This window comes from Manis pentadactyla, chromosome 2 (assembly GCF_030020395.1).
Source record: "Manis pentadactyla isolate mManPen7 chromosome 2, mManPen7.hap1, whole genome shotgun sequence".
Taxonomy (NCBI): domain Eukaryota; kingdom Metazoa; phylum Chordata; class Mammalia; order Pholidota; family Manidae; genus Manis; species Manis pentadactyla.
In genome coordinates, this window is record NC_080020.1 from 77,577,932 (window position 1) to 77,601,498 (window position 23,567).

A 23,567-nucleotide genomic window follows, 5' to 3' on the forward strand; every position below is an offset into this window, starting at 1 on the left:
AGCCAGGAATGTTAGGTTGCATTTATTGATAGACTCTCTCCTTTCTGACTCTTCCTCTGTGGGAAAAGTATATTTCTCCACCCCATTAACATTGGCCTTGGCCAAATGTCTTGCTTCTACCAATGGAATGAGAGCAGAGATAATGTATTCCTCATGCCACAACCAACCAGAGGCTTTAAATACATTTGTATGGTTTGACTTGGTCCCTTGCTCTCATTTCTGCCTGCCTGCTGCCATGAGAAGAGAAACCCCAAGTAGTCCTGAAATGAGAGACACATGGAGCAGACAGAAACCTGACCTAGATCTAGGAAAAAGCCAGCAGAGCTGACCACAGACCCGTGAGTGAGAAATTAATGTTTGGTTTTGTAGAACATTGAGATCCGGTGTTGTTTGTTACAATGCATATTGTAGCAAAAGCTAATTCACAATGAAACTTTTCTCCTGTCCTTCTGTTTCTCCTCTCTCTATCCCCAGCAAGCAAGCATCCTGCCTCTTTAGGAGGGAAGAGGAGATAAAAATTAGAATAGGCAGTACAAGATTAATTCGACTGGAAGAAGAAAAAGGTAATTGCCTAGGTAATGGTTGGAAAGAGGGCAGCCCCTGAGACATGGCCATCAGTGAGCCCTGCAGTCAGCAGAGGGAAGCAGAGCCAATATCACTGGAAGACTATAATCATCTCAAAAATACAGGCCACCCTGGCTGACTTGATTGCAAGGAAGAAGGGGTATTTGGGAATTGGCATGAGGAATTACAATAGTTAGGAATGTAAGCCAGACATACCTCCGACTACTGCCCATACCGACTTGGTTGTACTATATTGGTCTGAGAACCCTGTGTGGCCCATGGTCATGGGCTTAAAGAGAAATATTGATATTATATCTTGTATGAAACTAAATACATAGTTCAGAGATCTTCTTTATTGATTAATCCAATGCATTTGTCACACCAATGGTCTTTGCACTCCCATCCTGCTTTGAGGCTGCCCAAGGACTGGGGTGTTAACATAGGCTTTATCCATGAGCAGTCTAGCCTTGAACAGATGTGATTCCCTTGGTAAATAGTATTTGATGTCGGTAGTTATGTCTTTAACTGAATTGCCAATTCAGTTGGTCTTAGGAAGTTTAAAGCATCTCTACCTCCAGACAGATGGGGGATCATAAACCTTAATGAGCAAAGTACCCACCTGAAGGCCCACATCTTCACTGATCAGTTAAGATGAGTTCTGAGAATAGCCTGTCCCTTTGATCAGATCCAGCATTAATAAGCCTGAATTTCTCCCAGGTTCCTTTAGGTTGGAGTCAAAATGGGCCAGGGGTAAAGAAGCCTTCACTGTTGTTGCTTAAAATCATATGTGTCAGGAAAATATAAAATGCTTGAAGCCTTCTTCACTAGTGTCCATCATCCTAATACTACCAGAGAACTCAAAGCAATAACAAAAATTAAACCCTGGGTCATTTTTTCAAGCACCATGCCCCCCTGTTGCTGTCACAAGGAGCCCTGTGTAAATGACTTTGTTTTTTCTTAGTCTCCTCTTCTTCAAAATATCATATTTTTCTAACAAATTAATAGAGCAATAATTTTTCACCACCTAAAAATGACCAATATAGGACAACCCTTTGTAAAGAGCTGATGAGGCAATTTCAAGGAATGAAGGATGAATTTTAATATTTAAACCCTGCCTGGATGACTAAGACTTATAACTGTAAACTTGCAAATCTCTGGTTTATGTATGCAAATGTGGGTCCAATTAGCGATTCACCTGCAACTGCTAATTAAAAAGCCTGGGCTGATGGATTGCCACAAAGAGGGCAGACTGGGGTCTGGCTGCCCAGCATCATCTATTCCCACACAAAGGACAGCCCAAGGAGAGAATAACTGAAGATTAGCTCCCTAAAGAGCCATCAGAATTTACATCTACTAATTTGGAAGAAAAGAATAAGTCGTGTGGGAAAATGTAATTATAATGCAGCTAGAAAATAAAAACAGGCAAAGCAAACCAAGCATCGTTGCATCATTAAAGGAGAAAACAACCCTTCTGGGTAATTTTCCCATGGAATTCAGAACAACAACAACAAAAAAAAAAATTGGAAAAAGGTTTGGAAGAAACCACATGTGATTCTTTCCCCTCCAATTACAACAAATTTCCACAGTTTTCAACTCAGCAAAATGCCTGAATCTAAGCTTGGCAAATCGCAGAGAATAAGGTTGTTAATAAAATAAAAATTCAAGTCCAAGCCTTCCAAACAGCTAGGTTAAATAGGCTCAAACCAAGTTTGGAGGTATTTATTCAATTTCTGACTTCCAGTTTCAACTGAAGCAATCTAATTAAAATTCAGATTAAAAAAATAAATAAATAGCACCCTGCTTTTCAGACGCCACCAGCAGCAGCATCTGTAGGCTTCCAGTTCCCTCCAGTATGCTAAAATCTCTCTTCCTTTGTCAGCCCCTTGGGCTCAGTCACAGACATGCATTAGCAAACCACTGCTGGGGCCACAGCGCCTTATTATCTACAGTCCCTCAAATCCACACGTTCTTGTGATTTTCATGCCTCAACCCAAAGGCATCATCAGCTCATTGGACTAAGGGCCAGGCCTGTGGCCACCCTGAGTGCACCTTCAAAGGGCTACTAAATGCAGGGTCTCGTTTGGTTTCTTCCAAGCAGCCCTAGTCTGTTTGGAAAGTACCAGGGTTCCTGCTGAATGGCTTCCCGCAAATGGCATCCTGGAGGTATTGGGAGCCTAATGAGGTGTCATATAAAAACACTCCTAATGAAGTGATCTCAGAGGAGAAACAGCAGGTGGGCAGTGTCACTCCGGCGCTACTGGCAGAAATATGTCGTAGATGCTCATTAGGTTTACCTCATCAGTAAATATCACTGCTTGGAGCAAGAAGAACAGCCCTTAGCCAAGGTATGTTGAAATCTTGGACTTCTGGCTGCACAGCTACACCACTCTGAGTCTCCTATTTGCCAGCTTTATTTATGGTCCCTTATGTTGAACTTGCATACTATTTCATTTTCCTCTCATTAAATACATGCATTTACAGTAAAAATATACCATCCTTCCTACATTAAATGTATTTAAATATTTGTGGAGCACCTATGAATCAGGTGTTTCTTGTTGCATTAGCTCCATGAATCTTTCCACCCAGCAGAGGCTGTGACTAGCCCTAAGTCATTAAGTTATCAAATGGAGCAGGCATTCAAGCTCCAGGCCCAGCTCTTTCCATTCCACTGCAGCTGCCACCCATGATTTGGAGATGCATTTTTTCCCCTGGCTTTGTCTTCTATCATCTTTATTTGAATTTGCTCTCTGTTCTTTTTGGAATCATCTTTGTATGGCTTTTATCCATTTAGCCCTGCTTTCCTCATATTTCTGTTTTCTCTTAGTTCCCCCAATTCTCTACATTTCTTTCTTTATACTCTTAATTTTTTACCCTTCCTCTTCCAATCACCTTCCCCTTGACACTGGGGACCCCAAATCCTCACATCATCAATAATATCAGTAGAGACACTTGGATGTGTCTATCATACTGTCTACCATCTCTGCCTATATTTAAAGAAACTGAGTTATGGGAGAATAAATCCAAGGGCCTACTGTTAGTAGGGAGCTGGACTCAGTCTAGAAATGAATCTTCTTACCTTAATGTAACACCTACCTCTGAACTTTCATGCTCCTTGACCATAATCTCACAGTTCAAGCCCACTTTTCATCACTAAATATCTGTTATCTGTATTTTCCTGTCTATCTCCAACCCCACCCGTGCTTTCCTACCCAGCACTTTTCAACACAGGGACTTGAGTCCCTGTGACCAGAGCCCGTGGTTCATGATCTTTGTATCTCCAGCACTTGGCACTGAGCTGGAGCTCCATAAGTGATTACTAAATGAATGAGTGGACACTGTTTGTTCTAGATTTCTTCACAGGTCCCAGCACACACCTTCTCTTTTCCTGCCTATGTTATCTTAAAGTCCTCCCTGACTGGAATGCTTGCCCCCAAGCCCACATTCTCATGGTTTATTTCACCTGTATTCAAAGGACAAACTCAAGTCTGTTCTCTTCTTTGGTGCTTTTGTTTGGAATGTTAGGTAGAAAGATAAGACACAAGCAGCCAAAAAGGCAGAAGATAAGGCTCAAAGAAGAATCTGCCCAGACAAGGGTCAACGGAAAAGCCGCCCAAACTCTGCCCAGGTTGGGGGTCCCATGTGGAAACAACACAGGCTTTGCAGGGAGATAACTTCCTCCCCAACTAGATCCCAACCAATGGAACTAAAAACTGCCCGATCTCACCGCAGCACAGGGAAGGCCATGCTCACTGAGAGGGATGACTTAATAGAAGGATCTGTAAATCAAATACCCCCCACTTTGCCCATCAGAGAGGCACCTCCTAGCCAGAATGCAGTAGGTAAGCCTCCCACCTAACAGATGGAGGCCTTTGCCTACCTTGACTCTGGCTCACTCCTGCCTTGGAGTGTATTCAGATAAAATTTTCCCACTGCTTCACTGTGGTGTCTCCGCCTTTCAGTTCTTTGCTGCGGTAGGGACAAGGACCGAGGAGAACAAACGCAACCTGTAATACATTCATTAAGCACTTCAATTTACCTGAATTGTTTTCATCCCTGGTCTCCTATAGCAATGACCATGTACATAACACAATTTAAAATTTGATGATATGCCATTTTGCTTCATTCACCTTAGTTTTGTCATGGTATCTTTGGGAAGAATGCCAATCTTATGTTAAAATAACATCTGCACTTGTAGTTTGCGAAGTACTTTTCTCCCACAGTATTATCTCCTGTAATCTTCTCAGCAACCCCAGGAGGTAAGTAGGTCTGCATCTACCTAGTTTGTGAGCCTCTGAGCCAGTAGTAGATCACATCTTCTATTTAACCATATGTTTTTTAAAAGGTAGCAGAATATGCCACCATAAAATATGCATCTTTGGCATAAGGATTATTTTGAGCTGCAGACATAAGAGAAGCTCTGAAACAGAGTAGAAGTTACCCTTTTGTAAGGGAAATTTACATTGGATAAAGAACATGTACCAGTGAGACAGGGACCGTGGGTTTAGGCAGAGTAGGGTGAGGGCCTCCAGAGAAAAAAGCAGAACAAGATAATTACAGTCAGAACAATGTACCGATGTGCAAAGAAGTCCCTATTGAAACTCTGTTAAGCATTACACAAAGTCCGAATCACATTAATTCTTTAGGGTAAAGATACCAGACTAGGAATATAGACATCTTCAGTGAGAGCAGTTAAAGCTCAAAAGCCCAGGAGCAACTTGGCCTGGAATGTTTGTTCTGCAGATAAAGAGAAGTGTCTCAGCATAACCCATGATCTCACTTTATCAATTAGATCATGATTCTGTAAAATTCACCTTAGCCTTCTAAAAGGCCCAGCTTATTTTTAACTGTACCTATATGCTGTGTTTCCTTCTCTGATCCTAATCAAGTAATCTGCAACCTGATCAAAAGATTAATTTAGTAAGCAAGCCTAGCTATAAACATCCCAAAAAGTTAAGAAGTAAAATTCTTAACACACTTTAGGCAACACACAGGCAACAACCCAGCCCACCTTGGGGCAGAGTAGGCAGTCTTGACATGCTCCCAGAGGGACACTGCTATCCTGAGAAAGAATCAGAGCAGCAAATTTCTTCTGTTACTCATCAAAAATGAGCATTCTGAAACCACTCAACAAGTCTGCACCCTTAGCCCTTTACCCCAATTCCTGAAAATCCTCAACCGCTCATAAAACCCCTAGACAATGAGCCAACTACAGACTCTCTTGTCCCCTCCTGGCTTGAGCCAGGAGCTCTGTCCTCTCACTTTATCTCTAAATAAAAGCCTCTCCCTGGCTCTCCTACCTTGGGTGTTTGCTAAGTTCATTCTTCGGCTCTGTGAACAAGAACCCCAGCATCACCAGTTACTCCCAGAGAAGAGAGATCACTTTTTCACTTGAGAGATTTATCTGCATAGCAGGGCAACCTTTGTTTTTGTTTTTTTGGAGGTATAATTAACATATAATATTGTATTAGTTTCAGGTGTACCATGTAATGACTTATATGTGTATATATTTTTGTAGTAGTCAATAAGTCTCATTAACATCTATCACCTCACGTAATTACAATTTTTTCTCTAGTGATGAGAACTTTTAAGACCTACTCAAGGCAACATTTGTTTACAAAACATTTCCTCTTCTCGCCTTCCTCTGAACTGCCTTCCTCTTTTGAAGCCCCAGGCCCCATCCCTTTCCTTAGCTCAGGATAGTTTACAAATGTCAACCTTCTGGCTGCCTTTTGAGTCTCCTATCTTTGTGGTGCTCCTATATATACATATGTAATTTTTTTTTCTTCTCTTCATCTGCCTTTTTTCCCAGAGGGCTTTCAGCCAAGAACAATGAAGGGGAGAGAGAAAATTATTTTTCTTCCCCTACACTTTTAACATTTATGTCCCACCACTTTCCTGATCTATATTTTTCTATCCTTCATTTAATCTTAGTCTTCTAATTCCTATTATACCTGTTGCAACAAATTAAGGCATAATAAGGGGTTTGTATTCTTTTAACTTGGCCTTTAGGTCATAAATTCACTACACAGGACGTTAGAGGGACTGAGGCCATTAACATGTATCTACTGTCAAGTGGGCTTAGCATTTGGTCACTTCAGTTGCCTTAGATTATCTTTGCACCATTTGAGGAAATAAAAGGTACTGGTGCTTATTCTGCTATAAAGACAAACTAATATGAACCAGGTGAGTATATTTTCTAAGTTTTGGAGGAGCTTGGGTGACAGAAGTTCAAAAGGAATTCGAAGAAGGTTCTCATAAAGGATCCATCTCCTTGAGTTGACTAAATATACATCCTCATTCTCTCAGTTGGATTTTACTATTTCTAATAACAGCTTTACATTTTGAAATGTTTTTTTCCCTTATTCGCTAAGAATATGCTCTGAAAAAAACTTTGTCTAATTGCACTTTTTAAAACATGTGCTTCTATTCATACTGTAACATGCAGTCAAATGCTGCTTGGTTTGGGGACAGGTTGGAGTGGCCTAGAAAAACAAAAGTTATGTAAGAATTTAAGTAAAAATGAAATCCTAAAGCTATTCTGTATGGTACCATAATTGTGGATATAAGTCATTACACATTTGTCAAAACCCATGCAAATACAACACTCAAAATGAGCCCTAATGTCAACTAGGGACTTTGACTGATAATGAGGCATCAATACATGTTCATCAGTTGTTAACAAATGTACTGCTCTGACAAAGGATGTTGATATTGGGGGACGCTATGCATATATGGGGGTAAGGGCTATATGGGAAATCTTTGTACCTTTCAATTTTGTTGTAAACCTAAAACTACTCTGAAAAGTACAGTCTATTAAAAATGAAATCCAACTTCTCTTAATATGCATACACACATGGATATGGTCTAGAAAACTTGTATTTTTTGTTTGATGCCAGAAATATTCACACACTTTGCAAATTGTTTTTACTTTGACATCATGACATTTCAATAAAAAGGAAACAATGAAAAGTGAGCTCCAAAAAGAAGCCAGGAAATCCACTGAAAAAATTAAGTCTGTTTCCCTGTAACTGTGAGGAAACCTCAACAGAAATACAGCTAGCATATGGTCAGTTTTAAATTTAACAAATACATCTTCAAGATTTACTAGCTAGAAGAGATGAGTCATAGAAATTGATACTTGCACAGTCTTTTCCAATCTTCAGCTGAAACCATCCCTTAGGAAAAAATGCTTTATTTTATTTTCTGCCTTTGATCCTTATGGGCCCAGGCTTACAACCTATCAACAACCCTTTCCACAAAACCAGCAAGTGAAAACCGTCTGTTGATAAAAACAATTCACATGCCTGCCTACCGCAACACAGCAGCCTCTTTCTCAGGGTCTCCACACACAAGAAGGACCAAGCTTTCTCAGAGGCAGTGCAGTAAAGTAGCTGCAACCAAAATACTAAAAAATAGCTAGACAGTATTCTAGACAGAGTCATTTCTCTGTTGTTATTATATCTACTCTTCCCTCAACACTGGCTTTCTGAAACTCCCAATGGCCTAATTTTTCAAGTCATTTGTTCACTTCCAACTAATCTTGGTAGAGTTCTAGTGATAAATATATAATGACTGAATCAAGTCTTCCCTAGTTTATTCATTCATACGGAATTAATTATTAATTTTCCAAACATGCTTTTCCTGGGGCCCCATTGCTTATTCTTTCAACTCCAGATGGTTAAGAGCTCACATCTGCGTTATCTTTGAAATTACAACCAGTTGGAGGGAAAGGAGAGTGGCCAGAAAGCAGAGAAAAGGAAACCTGCTATTCTTAAAGAAAAAAAAGATCAGAGGCCATCTCTTATCCCAACCCCCCAAAGGCAGTGAAGGGAAAGAAAGAAAATGAATAGAAAGTGCATAGGCCATAATCCATCACAGTAAGTACAGTAAAACTATCCTATGAAAGCCCAAGCTTGTTTCTGTTTTCTAAGGAAATTTCTTCACCCATCAAATAAGAGTCAAGGTTCTTATTATAGTGATAGTAAGTCTTGCTCTTAGGTTGGAGATTATTTAGAATTCGTACTCAGAACTGTCCTGATATTTTGCTCCTGTATATCTGAATAGAAAGATGAACACAAGGGACAAGAAGTACTTAGACAGCAAAGAGTACTTAGCTCCTTTGGTAGGAAACCTGTAACTCTTTCTTTCCCATGATCAGCTGCTCATTTTAGGAGGAGTTGGAGATTTAAAAAAAAAAAATCATAGTGTTAACCAGAATATGGGCCCATGTGATGCACTTTACGTGTCTTCTAATGATTCCTACCAGGTCCTAATATGTTAGGGAAAGTAGCCATAGCTGCTGTGTCTTCAGTCTGCCAGAAACCATTCCCCCAGTTCTTGGTGAATTCAATTTTTTTTTTCCAGACCATATTCAATGTTTACCCAAATAACTAAGTCTTCAAAACTTCCCCTATTCCCAAGGGGAAGTGAATGGCTATTATGAAACAAGATTGGTCACAAGTTAATAATTATTGAATCTGAGTGATGAGTATGTGAGAGTTTATTATATTCTGTCTACTTTTATATATATTGAAATTTCCCCTAATAAATTTTCCATAATAGAAAACTTAACCCTCCATTATCTCAATAAAGTACAGTATTTCAAATAAATTCTGAAAAATATCTCTCAGAAAACAGGATAATATCATCATTATTCTAAATTCTGTCCTCAAACAATAGAGCAGAGTCCTTCCTCATCTGTTTCTTACTGCAGGTAATTCCATTCACAGGCTCTTTCTTCACCTCCATTCTGCTCTTCTCTTGCACTTAAACATAATCAGTTGTTTTGACTGGAATGTTTTGAATTATTAGTTCTATGCCTCCCAATACTGTGTGCATTTTGAAAGAGGTTAGAAAAGCAAACCCTAAAAGAATGGCTTGCCAAAAGACAGATAAGTTGGGAAGACCATTTGTGGACAGGTCTTCTGTAATCCCTATGTAACAGATATGGTTGATGCCCTGTGCAGATCCACTTCGCCATCCAGGGTACCATCCCTTAGCTGCCAAGAGTGTTGACCTGGGGTGTGCTGGTAAATATTTAACAACGGGCTCTTTGTGGGGATGTAAAAGCTTTTGATTTGTAGCTTTTGTTGTTTTTCTTGATACAAATGCTTCCATGGCCAATTCTACACTACTATGATGAAGTCACTGAATGAGACTGGGAAGCAATGCACACAATCAGCTCTTGGGAGCTATGTGAATCAACTCCAGCACACAACTGGCTGCACACACGTTGCCAGCTATTCCTTTTTCTGGGGAACTACCCTCTCTTACCTTCTCCCTCCCACTGAAGAGAACCATCTTTCTGGCTTCATGCAGGGATAGCCTGAAGATAATGACTAACTGATATGAAAGTACAAAATCCCAGACCCCTTGCCTCAAGGAGGGTCAATTCTGTGAAGTAATTTATTCATCATGTCAATAAATCAGATTATATTCCCTAACACCACATCATTGTTCAGCTTTTTCCTCTTTCCTCACCTGTTTCCCTCACTTATTAGCATTTTTTCCCTTTCTTTTAAGAGCATGCACTCAGTCAATTGCATGCATCTGAATGCTAGCCTTGGGCTCTACTTCTAGGGAACCCAACCTAAGATCCATTCAAAACATACTCCAAGGGTTAAGCTCTCTCAAACTTTCCTTCCAATGCACCCCTAAAGAAATGAAGAAATAATTCTAATCTCAAGAGATCTAGAAGTAACCCAAAGCATCCAACTACAAACTCCAAATTTTTTGAAATCTATTTCATAATAAAAATGCACACAAAAATATAAACTATGTTCCATAATATCGGTGTTTAACATGAAAATGTCTTCCTTTTTTCCACAATTCTTGAGTAGAATCCATGCTCTGAAGTACTAGACTATAATGGTTCCATGACTGTACCATCTCTGAACGTATGTAGGCCTCAGTCTGGGAATCCTGAACAAAGGAGTGGGGGAAGTCTACCCTCGAACTCTACGTGTTCCGTTCCCAACTCTGCAATATGTATCCTGTTTTGCCAGTCCTTTAGAGATGGTCTTCAGCACCACAAGCCTGTAGCAGACCTACCCAAACACAGTGTCAGTAAATCACAGTTTCTCCTTTAGTTTAATCAGGAAGGAAGGGAAGGAGGGAGTGAGGAGCAAGGAAGGAATTCAATCCTCGATTGTAGAATTCAAAGTGATCTTCACGCATTCTTTTTAGTTTTTCATTTTACAGATGAGAAAACTGTGATTTGGTGCATGAAAGCAATTTGCTGAAGGTGAAGAAATCAGTCAAAAATTTGCTGAAACCAAGCCCATCAATTCTCTGGATTCCCAGGCCAGAGATCTCTCTAACTTGGCCATGTTGCCTTCTCAGCTTTTGAGGACTTCATTGATATCAGTATAAGAACAGAAAGATCTGAATTCTGTGGTCACTCAGTAAAATGTCTCTGCTGATACCCAGAGTTAGGTAGTAGGTTATTTAGCCAGGCAGCCTTCAGACTCCAAGGGGTTCCAAGTAGAGTTGGGAACTGCCTCCTCATCTGAAAGGGCACTTACCTGAGAATTATCTACTACCTACTTGCCAGGCTGCAGTCCCTTGATAACAGATGGTCTGAGTATGCCCTCTGGTGACTTTCTGCTGTGTATTCAGGCAATTTAGAAATACGTGGTGGCTGGGGAGAAGGAGGAAGAGAAGCTAGACTCCTGGAAATGGTTTTCTCTCCCAAAATGTGGCATGGATCTTCTGTCCGCAAACTGTGGCAGGAGCCAGCGAGGAAGTAGGATAAAAACATAATACATCATTACACCTCTTTTGCATTTGTCTTTTGTTCTCTAACAATGAGCATAATTCTTTTTAATTGCATAATTATTACAATACTGAACTCATATTATATTAATACAAGGCATAGAAACAATAACAAATTGGCACGCATAAAAATCTCTAACACAATTTTAATTTAGGCATAACCTCTCCTGGTTTACTACATAACATGATCACCATTTCCCAAGAAAATGAGCAAAAGCATATCCCTGGTCCCTCAGAATGAATCCCATCTTCTCAAGGCCATTACCACTTCATTTTTGATGACATATACCTGAGAAAAAGAAGATTGACCCCTGTGCTCCAGGATACACCCCTGAAGAAGCTGAAAGGGGCATCGAGTAGAAGCAATGGGAAAAAGAGAGACTCAAAGGCAATTAAAGGTTTTCTAGGACTATGTCCTAGATATGTTTGTCCGTTTTAAGTCTAATATGGATGAGAAATATAAAATGGTTTGGAAAGGAGAGCATCTGTTTTAATACTCTCTCACATCAGGACTAGTAATAGTAGTAATTGTCATTAGTTGACTATTTGCTGGTGCAAGGTAAAGTGTTAAGTACTTCACAAGGATTACTTAAGTTCTCACAATAACCATAGTAGAAAGGAACTGTTATTATATAGATGAGAAATCTGAGGCATGGAGATATTAAATAAATTTCCCAAGTTCACACAGCCACTAGTGAAATCAAAACTCAAGCATCAACCAGTTCATCAGCCCCAAAGCTCACACTTTTAGCCATCCTGACATATGGCCACCACAGCTTCCCTAGATAGCCATTCTGTCCCCTCTCCTTGAATTTATCCAATAATGAGCAAATAGTTCTATTATCTAACAGGCCCAATTGCCCCAAGTGTTGTGCCCTTTGGTCCTATTATGTCTGCTGAAACTACACAGAAGGCTAATCCCTGTTCTACTCAACATTTCTTGATTTGAAACCAGGTATCAGGTCACCAGCCCTCTCCCAGCCTTCTTTTCTCCAACCCACACACCCTAGGTCCTCCACCTCTTCCTCATATAAGTAGTTTTCTGGGCTTTTCACCATCAGGGTTCACTCCAGCTTGTTATCACCTCTTCCCACAAAATCAAAATGCAATGTCTAGTGCTAAGCCACATTGTCAATAGTCTGACTATAGCAGAGCATAATGGGACTATTACTTACTTGCTATTCAAACCTATTTCTAATTAAGAGGCAGCTGATGATGACCTTAATTCTCAGAGCAGCTCCACTACATTGACACTCAGTTAACAGGAATCCTCAGCCTTTCTCACATAGAAACTAAGACCTTCCCCCACCTACAAATGCACATGACATGTTAACCAAGTGAAGAATTTATTTATTTTAAACTTCATATTTCATTTGTTTGCATTTCTTAATTTTTCCTTTCTCCTGGGGTCATCCAAACCTCTGGTCAAGATGTTCAGAAGGGGGGGCCCACAAACAGAGCCCAGAAGCCTCCCTCCTCAGTGCCCTTTGCATATCACCCTCAACTGACCATGAATCCTCCTAGTTTTACTGTCACTCAGCTCATATATCTTCATCCTTCCCACAAGGACGTCACAAGAGACTCTATCAAATGTCTTCCTGAAATCCAGACACATTCTGTCTGTGGCATTTCCCCTCCCTACCAGTCTCCCCACACTATCAAAAAAGGAAATGAAGTTAGTTGGGCATATCTTGTTTTTAAGTGAACCCACATTTAGTGAATCCATATTTATATGTACCAACAGGCACAATGGAATGTTTATTTCAGAAAATGGGAAGTCCCTTTAAGAAACCAAATTTGAACAGATTGTAAATAATCGACATTTTAGCTACATTTTTTTACTTTTAAAAAGCACTGGAGAAAAATATTTTTTCAGGACCATCAGTACCCTCATGACGCCCAGCATTGATGAGAGTGCAAACACTACTTAAATACTACATTTCCAAATTACAATTAAACCTTGACTGAAACTGCATTAACCAGAATTGGAATGTTTTCTGCATATTACTGTCACCAGAGAGATAAATCTCATGAAAACAATTTGATACCTGGTTTGGGTTCATTCTATGATGAGTTCCACTTTCTAGAACTTTTACAGTTGCCATACTGGACAAAAGTTGAGCTGGCACTGAAATATTTCTATGTCATAGACAATGATTTTATTGTGTGCATTTGGTAATACTACAACCAAAACATCAGAAAACATTTTTAAAAGATATTATTTATCAAAAGTAATATAACACTTAGAATATGTCAGGTATATTCTTTGAACTTTACAAATGTTAACTCATTTAATCCTTATAGCAACCCTTTGTGATAGTTACTTTCATGGTCTTCATTTTAACAGAAGGGACAAATAAGGCACAGAGAGATTGAGAGATTTGCCCAAGGACACACAGCTAGGAAGTGGCATAGAGTAGCATAGTGAAAATTAATTTTAATGCCTAAAACTCAAATAAAAAAACCTCACAGACACTCCATACCTTTCTAGACAGTCCAAAAAATGTCCTAAATACCTTTATATTTCTCTTCACATCAATTGTTAATATTATGTTCATCTTCATAAAAGAATAGGATAAAAAGGTAAGGAATAAGAAAACTTAAGCAGTGTTCAGGGCCACATGTAGCTGGTTTTAGTTTAAAATTCTTGGTTCACTTAGTTTCAATTCACTAAATTTATTTCAAATCCTGATCTATACGGTAACCTCAATGTCTACTACACTGCCTGGTCCTTAGTTGGTGCTGAATAAATCCTTATTGAATTCAATTAAATCAATTAGTTTTTGAGGCACTTCCAAGCTGCATATATAAGGTTCTAATAACAGCCCCAACACTGATCTCAAAATACGTTCCAGCTCCTGTTAGCTTACCCTCTCACAAAAGATTTAACCCCATATTTCTATTACCAGGATTTAGGATACTTGACCCCACAATTGAATTTTGCTTTAGAAAATTATGAGTTATCAGACATAAACCCCAAAGGAATATTCTAGTGTGGTTACATTTTCTTTTATATAATTTTTTTGTTAAGTTATCATTGATATACACTCTTATGAAGGTTTCACAAGAAAAACAATGTGGTCATTACATTCACCCTTATTATCGAGTTCCCCCCTATACCCCATTGCAGTCACTGTCCATCAGTGTAGTAAGATGCCACAGAGTCCCTGCTTGTCTTCTGAGTGACACTGTCTTCCCGGTGACCAAACGCACATCATGATATAGTGTGGTTACATTTTATGCAAATTTGAAATGGCGTGATATTTAAAAATTAATAAAATTTTCTCACGCTCAAAATTTGAAGTAATGTAAATGCTCCAAATTTAAGTTCTTTTTAAGGATCACATAATTTTAAAGTTAGCAAGCTAAATGAGTAGTAAAACTGAGTTGAGGCTATTGCCTAAACGATGCAAGTTCTGAATTATGCATGGCCTTCAGGGCCACATTCTTTTCATAAAATGCCACCAGCCTCTACACATCACCAAGTGACACCACCAATGAAGCACAACTTTACAGCTTGAGGCTAAAGCCTCAGAGGCCAAACAGGCTCAGAATCGAATCCTCAAGCCAAAAAACTAACTTCCTCTTCTGAAAAATCTATGGACTACTGAGAACAATGGCGGGATGTTAGATGCAGCGATGACAATTAAACTGAAGAGACCCATGACCGGTTTGCACCTACACATCCAAATGCCAGTGGCAACGGCCCTGAGACAGCGGGCTCCTGTGAGCTGAGAACCAGTTACCCACCTACCTGCAGCCCTTACTGAATCATAAGCACTCAGACTCCATGGGATGAGAAACCACACCTCTCTCATAGCTGCATCATCTGAGGGTGAGAAATGCTGATGGATAAACAAATTATATAATGAGCAAGTGCCCTGGAGTGATGGCTGGAGATGTCTCTGACCAGCTTCACACAGCCAGACAAATGCTCACCCTCAGAGAGACAGAGGGAGCGGGGAGAATAACAGCCTATCATTTCCCCTCCTCCACCATATGCTCCCTGAAAGTGTCCCTGGTCCCTAGGCCATCGAGTCATTAGAAAGCAAGAACAAAACAAAAGCCCAAGAAAAGAAAGGAACCAGGGCAAAGATAGGGGGTGACAATGACACTAACGGGGCTAGAAGTCCTTCACAAGCATGGATAAATCTGAAATAAAGCTTTCCTTCTTTCCTTGGGTTTTTTCCTTCAGTGGCCTTCCTAATTAGGGAAAAATTAAAGCCAGTTGCTGTTGGTGCCTGTATCATCCTCGTAAGACACCCTAAAGTCTCGCAGCAATGCAGAACTGTCAGCCTCCCTCACTCATCTGGAGTGATTTTTCCAATTAACCATGACAGGTATTTCACTGGAGCCCCCTCCCCTAACTCAAGAGGCTCACTCCTGAAGAATGAGACTTCAGGTGGTGGCTGACACTCCTTTCGTCAAACAAGCTGATCTGGACAATCGATATTGACTACAAATTTGTCAGGACTTTCCATGACCATCAATCATACCTGCCCTTTTGCCTTCTTGTGCACCCCTGAATTTCCTTTTACTGCCATCCTTAAAACAAAATAAGATAAGCAAATAATTAAAGTCTCAAAGTTTGGGTCCGTACATGCCCTGGAATATCTGGAATCTGCAGATGCATTTGCAATGACTAATGCACCCCTTTCTAGGGAAATCACAAGCTCTAAAGGATACCCTGCCTCAGAGAAGTGATCCTATAGGTGCATTTCAGAATGCTTTGGGTTTGCTTTTTTCATTCTTAGACAAGATCTCAGGAAGCACAAGGCAGGCAATGGTTTAATCCATAGGTCCAAGATCCCAACACCTTCAGTGACCAGAATAGAAATCATAAAAATTCCAGGTGTAAGAAAATAGGGACCTGTGTGAAACTGGAGTGTGAAGCCCCATTCAGTTTTTTCAAACACTGTGCTAACTAAACAAAGCACATTTGAGGACTAAATTCATGGAATGGGCTGCCAGTTTGCAACCCCTGGCTTAGTACACACACACCCCAAGTACTCTGACTCCTCCTTTCTCTCCTAAGGGCATATGGATGTATTTTTTTCAAAGTCAGATTAAAGGGAGAGAATGCAGAAAGAAAAATATGGACTCTTAGCTTATATATCATTCATATAGGCAGGATTTGGAGGCCTTGGCTTCTACCAAAAGAAAAAGACCTCCCACATCTGCATTCCTGGCTAACAAATCAAGATTCCTACAGTAGCAAAAACTTTTAACTCTGCCCTCATCTCTACCATGTGAGCTTGGAAGCAATTCCAGCATCCAGAACCACAACTCTCCTGGTTAATCCTTAAGCAACCAGAGATGAAGTGACTCCTGCTCAGGAGAGGCTATGACCACTTCCAAGAGCAACTCCACAGAGCTCGAGGTAGGACCAGGGCCCCGCTATAGTGAACTCCAAGGCTGGCTGGCCTGCGTCACCTGCTGACGGCTCCTGCTGACGATAGCTTCTGAAAATGGCTCGTAGATACTAGCACCAGAACTTCCAAAGTTATGGTTTCTTTCTTTTGACTCTTGACTGAGAAGGAATCAATTTTTTTAATAAAAGTTTAAAGTTGTCCTCTCTCCAAGTTCTTCTCAGCCAAAATGCTGGTTAACTGTCAGCACAGATGACAAGAGATTAACGGGAACGGGACCCAGGCAGCCCATCCTTTTCCTTACTGCTACCCCATCCCTACTGCTCTCCTCCTGTTCCTCTGCCTCTGCCACTTGTAGGTACAAACCGTTCTCATGATGACATTATCAGCTGCTTCCTCAGCATGTTTGGGAGGTACACGTACAATCACAATGCTGCTTCCAGGTTTGGTTCATAACAAAAGCTAAGTTCAAAATGATTAAATACAAAGTAGAAATTTCAAAGCACATCTAGTTAACATAGAAGCTAATTTCATCTTTTTCTTTTTCCTGATTTATGGAAACTAACGAGTTGGAAACTGTTGTAGATCCAAAGCAGTGGGCAGGCGGAGGGAACAGATCTCAGGATTCAGCTCTTTTGGAGCTGGTGCCTGAACCACAAGGAAAAGGATCTGGCCTGAGGCCAGTGGTAAAACCATCACAGCAGACGATTCAACCAATTTGTTTAATGGGGAAGGAGTTACACAACCAACTAAAAACCACAGGCCTGAAAACTACATTTTTTAAATGTATGACCATTCTAGGAAAGTTGCTTAACTCTTCTGTGTTCTGTTCTTCCAGCTCTCAGAATTCCAGGAGGAAACTTTGTGCCTCCTCTACTTTAGATGTCAGTGATGGTGCCCAAACCTGCACAGCTTTCAGAAAAATCTAGAACGAAAGACTTTCTTAGAAACTGAAGACTCCCTGCCCTCACCTCAGGTCTCACCCTTGGCCTGTTAAATCAGACATCTGTAGCATGAGACAGATTTACTAAGTTATCCAGATGAACCTAATGATCAACTAGCATTAAGAATCATTGGGCTGCAGCAGAAAGGGCAAACATACAGCACGCGAGTCACTTCTATCCCTTTGTCCATGGCAGACATTAATAATCAAGACAGCACTCTCTCCCACTAAGGCCAGCCAAAGTCTCAGAACCTTTTCCATGTGGAGCTCCAGACAGCCACCACCACTCAGTGAGAGTTGGCTCACAAAGGGTGCCAACCCCGAGTGAGACTCAAGCAGCCCACCTACATTTTGTGCTCAGTTGCACCTTTAGCCCAGCATCTAGAACAGCTCATTATATAATCCTTTCAGGTTTACAGAATCTTTTCCAATACCTGATCCCCTTTAAGCCTCCCAAAGACCTGTGTAAGGAGAAGGGCATGTACTATCACAGATCTGTAAGGTGCGGAGACTAGAAGTCATGAGGCTTTGTCCTGCCCAGGGTCAGAGAGCTGATGAAGAGTAAACGCAGAAATCAGTCCTGATCTCCCTCCTCCCAGACCAACATTCTTCCGTCTCATAGAGTTAGGCTTGGAGTGCTAAAGGTAACGTTACTACTTGAGCCTAGCAAGAAACAGGGACAAAGGGCAAACAGTGCAGGAAAGGATATGTAGGCCTGAGAGACTTTAGTAAGTTCACCAAGGTCGCAAAGCTGGAGAGCCAGAATTCTCACCGGGTCTGTCTGACTCTCAGTTCTGTGTTCTTTCTGCTTAGATTGCAGGGCGTCCCCGACCAGCACAGACTAGGAAAGGGCCTTTCCTCTCCTCTCCCCTATCTGCCCTCCCTCCCCGCTCCTCCTGACCTCCTGCCCGCCTATTTCCTGTGCTTCCCCTAGGATCCTTTCCCCCCCAAGTACCTCTCCACAGCCCGCCCTCTTCTTGCCCCTGCGCTGCTTTCCAAATGCAGAGGAACCGCCCTGCTTACTCAAAGCAGCCCCAGCCAACTGACTTAAGATAAGAAGCACCTTGGCAGTGAGATGCAAATATAAAATAACAAACAGCTTTTGAAGTTGCAGATTCATAATCTTCTAAGCCAAAGAAGAGGGTTGTGTCTTCCCCCTCATCTAAATCAACACTGCAAAGGACTGAAATGAGTCCAGCCAGCCTTCGGATGTGATCTCACAAGCCTGCCTGCCACACACATGCATTTCCAGCCTGTGCCTGGGCAAAACCCCCTTGTGGCTTGTCACCACTTGATACAGGGGACGTGTCGCTGCTGAAATCAAAGCGAAGGAAAGTGGCTTTGCTGCCCTTTCATGTACTCAAATACGTCCTGACTGACGTGGCTGGGCCCTTATCGCTTTAAGCAACTAAGGTCAAGGGAAGTTTCCGAACAGAGAACCGGTCAGAGTCCCACTTGCGGGTGTGTAGGTAACCTTGGTCGGGTTACTTACTGCAGCGCCCCCTCACCCGCGAGGAGGCATCCCAAGCCCCGCAGGGGCCTGAAACCGCGGGTAGCACCAACTTACATCTACTATGTTTCTTCCTATACGTATACGCTTCTGATAAAGTGTGATTTATAAATTAGGCACCATGCGAGACTAAAAAAAGAGTAACTAATAAAAGAGAACAATTATAACCATATACTGCCATAACAGTTATGTGAATGGGGTCTCTCTCTCAGAACACCTCACCGTACTGCATGCGCCCTTCCCCTGACAAAGTGAGGGGTACACGCCCACGTGAGCAGAGGGAGGCTGGGGAAGGACGTGGGCGTCCTGAGGCAGCGTCGGGCTGCCATCGACTCGACCTTCGACAATTCGTCAGGAGGATCATCTGCTTCAGGACTGTGGTGGACGGAGGGTAACTGAAACTGCAGACAGAGAAACTGCAGATAAGGTTTCCCTCAGCTTACGTTTAACATCCATAACATGGAAATCTAATGAGAGTACTTTCAATATAAGGTTACTGTAAGCATTAAAATAGCCCATGTGAAGAATTTAATACAGTGGCTGGCAACGAGAAGCAGTGTATTAACAATCCGTCTTCATTTTAAAATGGAAACAAATGATTCAGAACGTTATCATACAACCTTTGGGCTTCAGATGGCATCTCGACAGGTCCGCATAGTATTTTAGGGCCATGGTAAACAGGTTTAGATGGCCAGGCATAAAACTCTAATGTTTATATTGTTATTTTCAATGAAATGAATTCGTGCATAGTTACTCAGAATTAATAAAATTTATTTGGAAATTATATCAGTTTAAAACAACAGTCCTTGCTGAGGTTATGCATGACTTTTTTGCTTCTTTAAAGTATACATTTCCATACTTTTCAAACTCTCTACAAAAAGCATGTATTAGTTTATAGTAAGAAAATTTAAGACCAAAAAAAAACATATATAATAAAACCAAGCAAAATATGTCTTACAGTATATAAACACAGACATCCACAGGAAATGGCAGAGAATAAATATGTTCTGATTGCACCACGGCCCCCTCCTGGCCCGACTGGACATTCTTTTGGAAAGTTTCAGAGACCTAAGTATCCAAATGGAAATGGGCCCCAGATATTGCTCAGATAATATTGGCAGTACTTCAGCTCAGACAGAGGCAAAACAAAGAATTTTTTGTAACTGGAGGCCCCCACCTAAGTAGGTTCATTTGTATATGCAGAAAGCCTCTCAGTCACATAAAACCTGTTAACTTGCACAGAGATAGACAGACATCCAGACACAGACCCCTTCTCAGGCACAGCCTAAACATGGAGTTTTATTTCCACTGCTTTGCTCTTCATGGAGTTCTGGACAGATAGTGGCAGATGATATTTCATGTTTTTCTTGGTGCACTCTGGGAATTTCAGCCTTCACCACCACCACCCCACTTTACATTGTTAAAAATGTCCCCCCAATTAACATGCTTATTCAACTGATAAAATATATTAATTCTCATAAGCCAAAAAGTGCTAGTGTCCTATAAATCTGCAGAGCAGTTTATAAACTGATGTCAAAAATCCCACTCTGATGTACTCATTTATGAAAGATCAGGAGCTATAATGAATCTAATCTGTTCTTTGGATCTACAAGTGGAGGGACCAGTTGGGTCATTTGGCACAGGACAAAAGCCCAGGGGACCTCAAATGTTAGCTGCTATTTGGTGGTAAATTCAAGGACCTCTCAGAGGCTGAGAGAGGTTTGAGCCAATTCCAAATTTGGAACATAATGAACATATTAAAAAATGAATGAATGCCAAAACACTGTTGCAAAAATTATATTTTTCATATGTTTACATTTAGCAAATGAATGCTTTTGACCCAAGAATAATTTTAATAACCATATGTATACCTTCTTTCACAGATAGCTCCAGAAGTCAAATTTTTAGGTTCATCATTAATGTGAGGCTGAAGTTCAATGGCCCCCCTATTCCCATCCTGGTGACAGAGCTGAGTAGATTTGAGCAGAGGACAGGGTGGGGACAGCATTCCTTCCAATGCTGACCTGAACTCAACTCCATCATGCTCAGTCCTGGCTATATCAGAGGTGTGGAAAATGGAAGGCCAGGACAGGAGATCTCAAATGGAGGGCTGTCCAGGCCTCATGCAGCCCTCAAGTACCTCTTTCTAGAACTTGGACTGACATGACATACAAAGAAGAAAACCTATCCTGAAATAACTTTCTCTGCTCTTGTGTTATCAAGCTGCCAATCACCACATTTTATTCTCCCACTCCCTCTAGACTTTATAATTTTCACACACCACAGATTTGTCCTAAGGTCCCAGAGACCAGCTTCATCAAAGGGGGGAACTGATTCCTCAAAGATGGTAATGAACCATCCTAACACCTGTGCCTCCAAAGCCCCTCCGGGTAGTCAAAAATAAGAGGATGATAGCCACTTTGTAAATATATATCCACAGGATGCAGGTGTAATTACATGCTTTGGGCTTTAATAGGCATCCATGTGAGGACCCTGAAGCCCAGAAGCAGCAGGACAAAGAAAAGTCCTCTGGGATTTCTAAGTGGTGCTAGTAATGAAAAGGAGACAAGGAGAATGATACAGGGACCTTCCATGAGTGATCTCATGATGACCTCATCCCTTCCTCTGTTCAGGGACAGAAAGATGTTAACTCAGCAACTGTTAATCTCAGGTTTCCACATTCTTCATAATCTGGTCTCACAATGCCTAGTTCATCATGCCTGTGGCAAATGTGAACTGACTTACATTAGTACTTTAAAAATAAATTAGAGTTTAGATTCAGATATCCTTTTTAATTCTTGTTTGGTGAGTTTCGCACTTAGGTCTTCATATATGTTGATCTGCATGACATCAGAGCACACCGATTATATTTACCCATTGCTCACCTCTCCCCTTCATCCCATGCATGCACACACACACACATCTTCCCGGTTGTAAGAACATCATTGTTTCCCATTGTTTCACTTTGTGGTTTGGACATTTGAAAAATAATTTTTTTTCCAGGAAGAGTATCAGAGGGAAGAAAATAGAGAATGATGAATCTATTTAATTTTTAAAAAAAGCAAAAGTGATTCTCCAAGGAGAAGAGAGCGTCTGGCATTAGTAGAAGTCCATACACACTTAAAAATAAAAAACCAAATGGATTAGTCCATTATAAATATGTGTGTGTTTTTACACAACACACAAGAGATGAAATTTGCTCTCTCTGCTATCACTTTCAGAAAACTGAGTACAAATGCCATTTGGGTGAGAAATAAAACAAGCCCACACCACACTGCAGGAAACAATCCTCAGCAGGAGAGACACCTACTGAGAATACTGACCCAGCGAAACAGGAAGCTTCCATCCCACTTCTCTGCTCAAAAGGTAGAGCTTATTCTCTTCCCTCCTGTACACACACACTTGCTGATCTCAGACACTCACTTCACTGTCTGTTTTGTAAGCAAGTTTCCAAAAAGATGGATAGGTCACCAAGAGAGTGTCACAGTCCTTGAAAACTTGCAGAAGTGAAGAAAATATGTACTTTGTAACATTCCCTTCAGTAGGGAATTGTCTGTATTCCAGCAGTAGGGACCCAGGGGTTGCAGGATATGCATCGTGAAGATACGGGCAGTGCCACTGGTCTCCCTTGAAATAGATGAGAGGTAGCTCCTGCGTGACCTGGCCAGGTGCTGTCTGTATACTCTGCCTGACAACCCTGGGGTCAGTGCCTTTTAAAACAGCTGGAAGCAATTAAAAAATGTATCAATGTCATCAAGGTGAGTTATCAGAAAGACTAGTGTTTTCTAACAAAAAGAACAATAGCAACAAGAGTAACAGATGGCTGCTTCAAAACAAGCTGAGAAAGAACTGTACTCTTCCGCAAGTTCTTTTTTCTTGGTCCCAAGGCACTTTTTACTCCCTTATTTATCACACATTTTCTAAATGCCTTTACACATCTGTCTCTCCCACTGCTTGATGGACTGCGCAGGAGCCTTGCTCCATTCTTATTTATCTTTATATTCATAGAAATCAGGGTAAGGGGAAAGTAACAGACTCTCAATTAACTTTTGATAAATGGATAAATGTATGAAAAACTAACATACACCAGAGTACATCATGAAATAATACCCAAAATTCTTGAGAGAAAAACGAGAGAGATCACCAAAGTAAAATTTCCCATAGCGAAACAGCCAAACACTAAGAGAGGACCTCATTGTTCCCTGGATTTCATCAGTGATTCATTACAAATAATCATATGAGTATTCTAAATAATGGAATGTTGAAATGTACACTTGTCATCACCAACACTATCACAAATGTCAGTCGTGCCCAAAATAGCTCCAGTTCACGGGACCAGGCGGAGGTCCCAGTAAGGCCTCCGAAGGTGATGGTGTCAGGGCCCCAGTGAGTCTGGAAGGCATCGACT

General features: G+C 41.0%; 1 long non-coding RNA gene across 1 annotated transcript; it reads left to right on the forward strand.

Annotated features, from left to right (window-relative positions):
* Window positions 1-216: 216 nt before the first annotated feature.
* LOC130682702 (uncharacterized) lies at window positions 217-1,308 on the forward strand. The gene is made up of 3 exons (XR_008995992.1): window positions 217-338; window positions 475-563; window positions 1,282-1,308. It is a non-coding gene; the product is annotated as an uncharacterized LOC130682702 (long non-coding RNA).
* The last annotated feature ends 22,259 nt before the right edge of the window (window positions 1,309-23,567 follow it).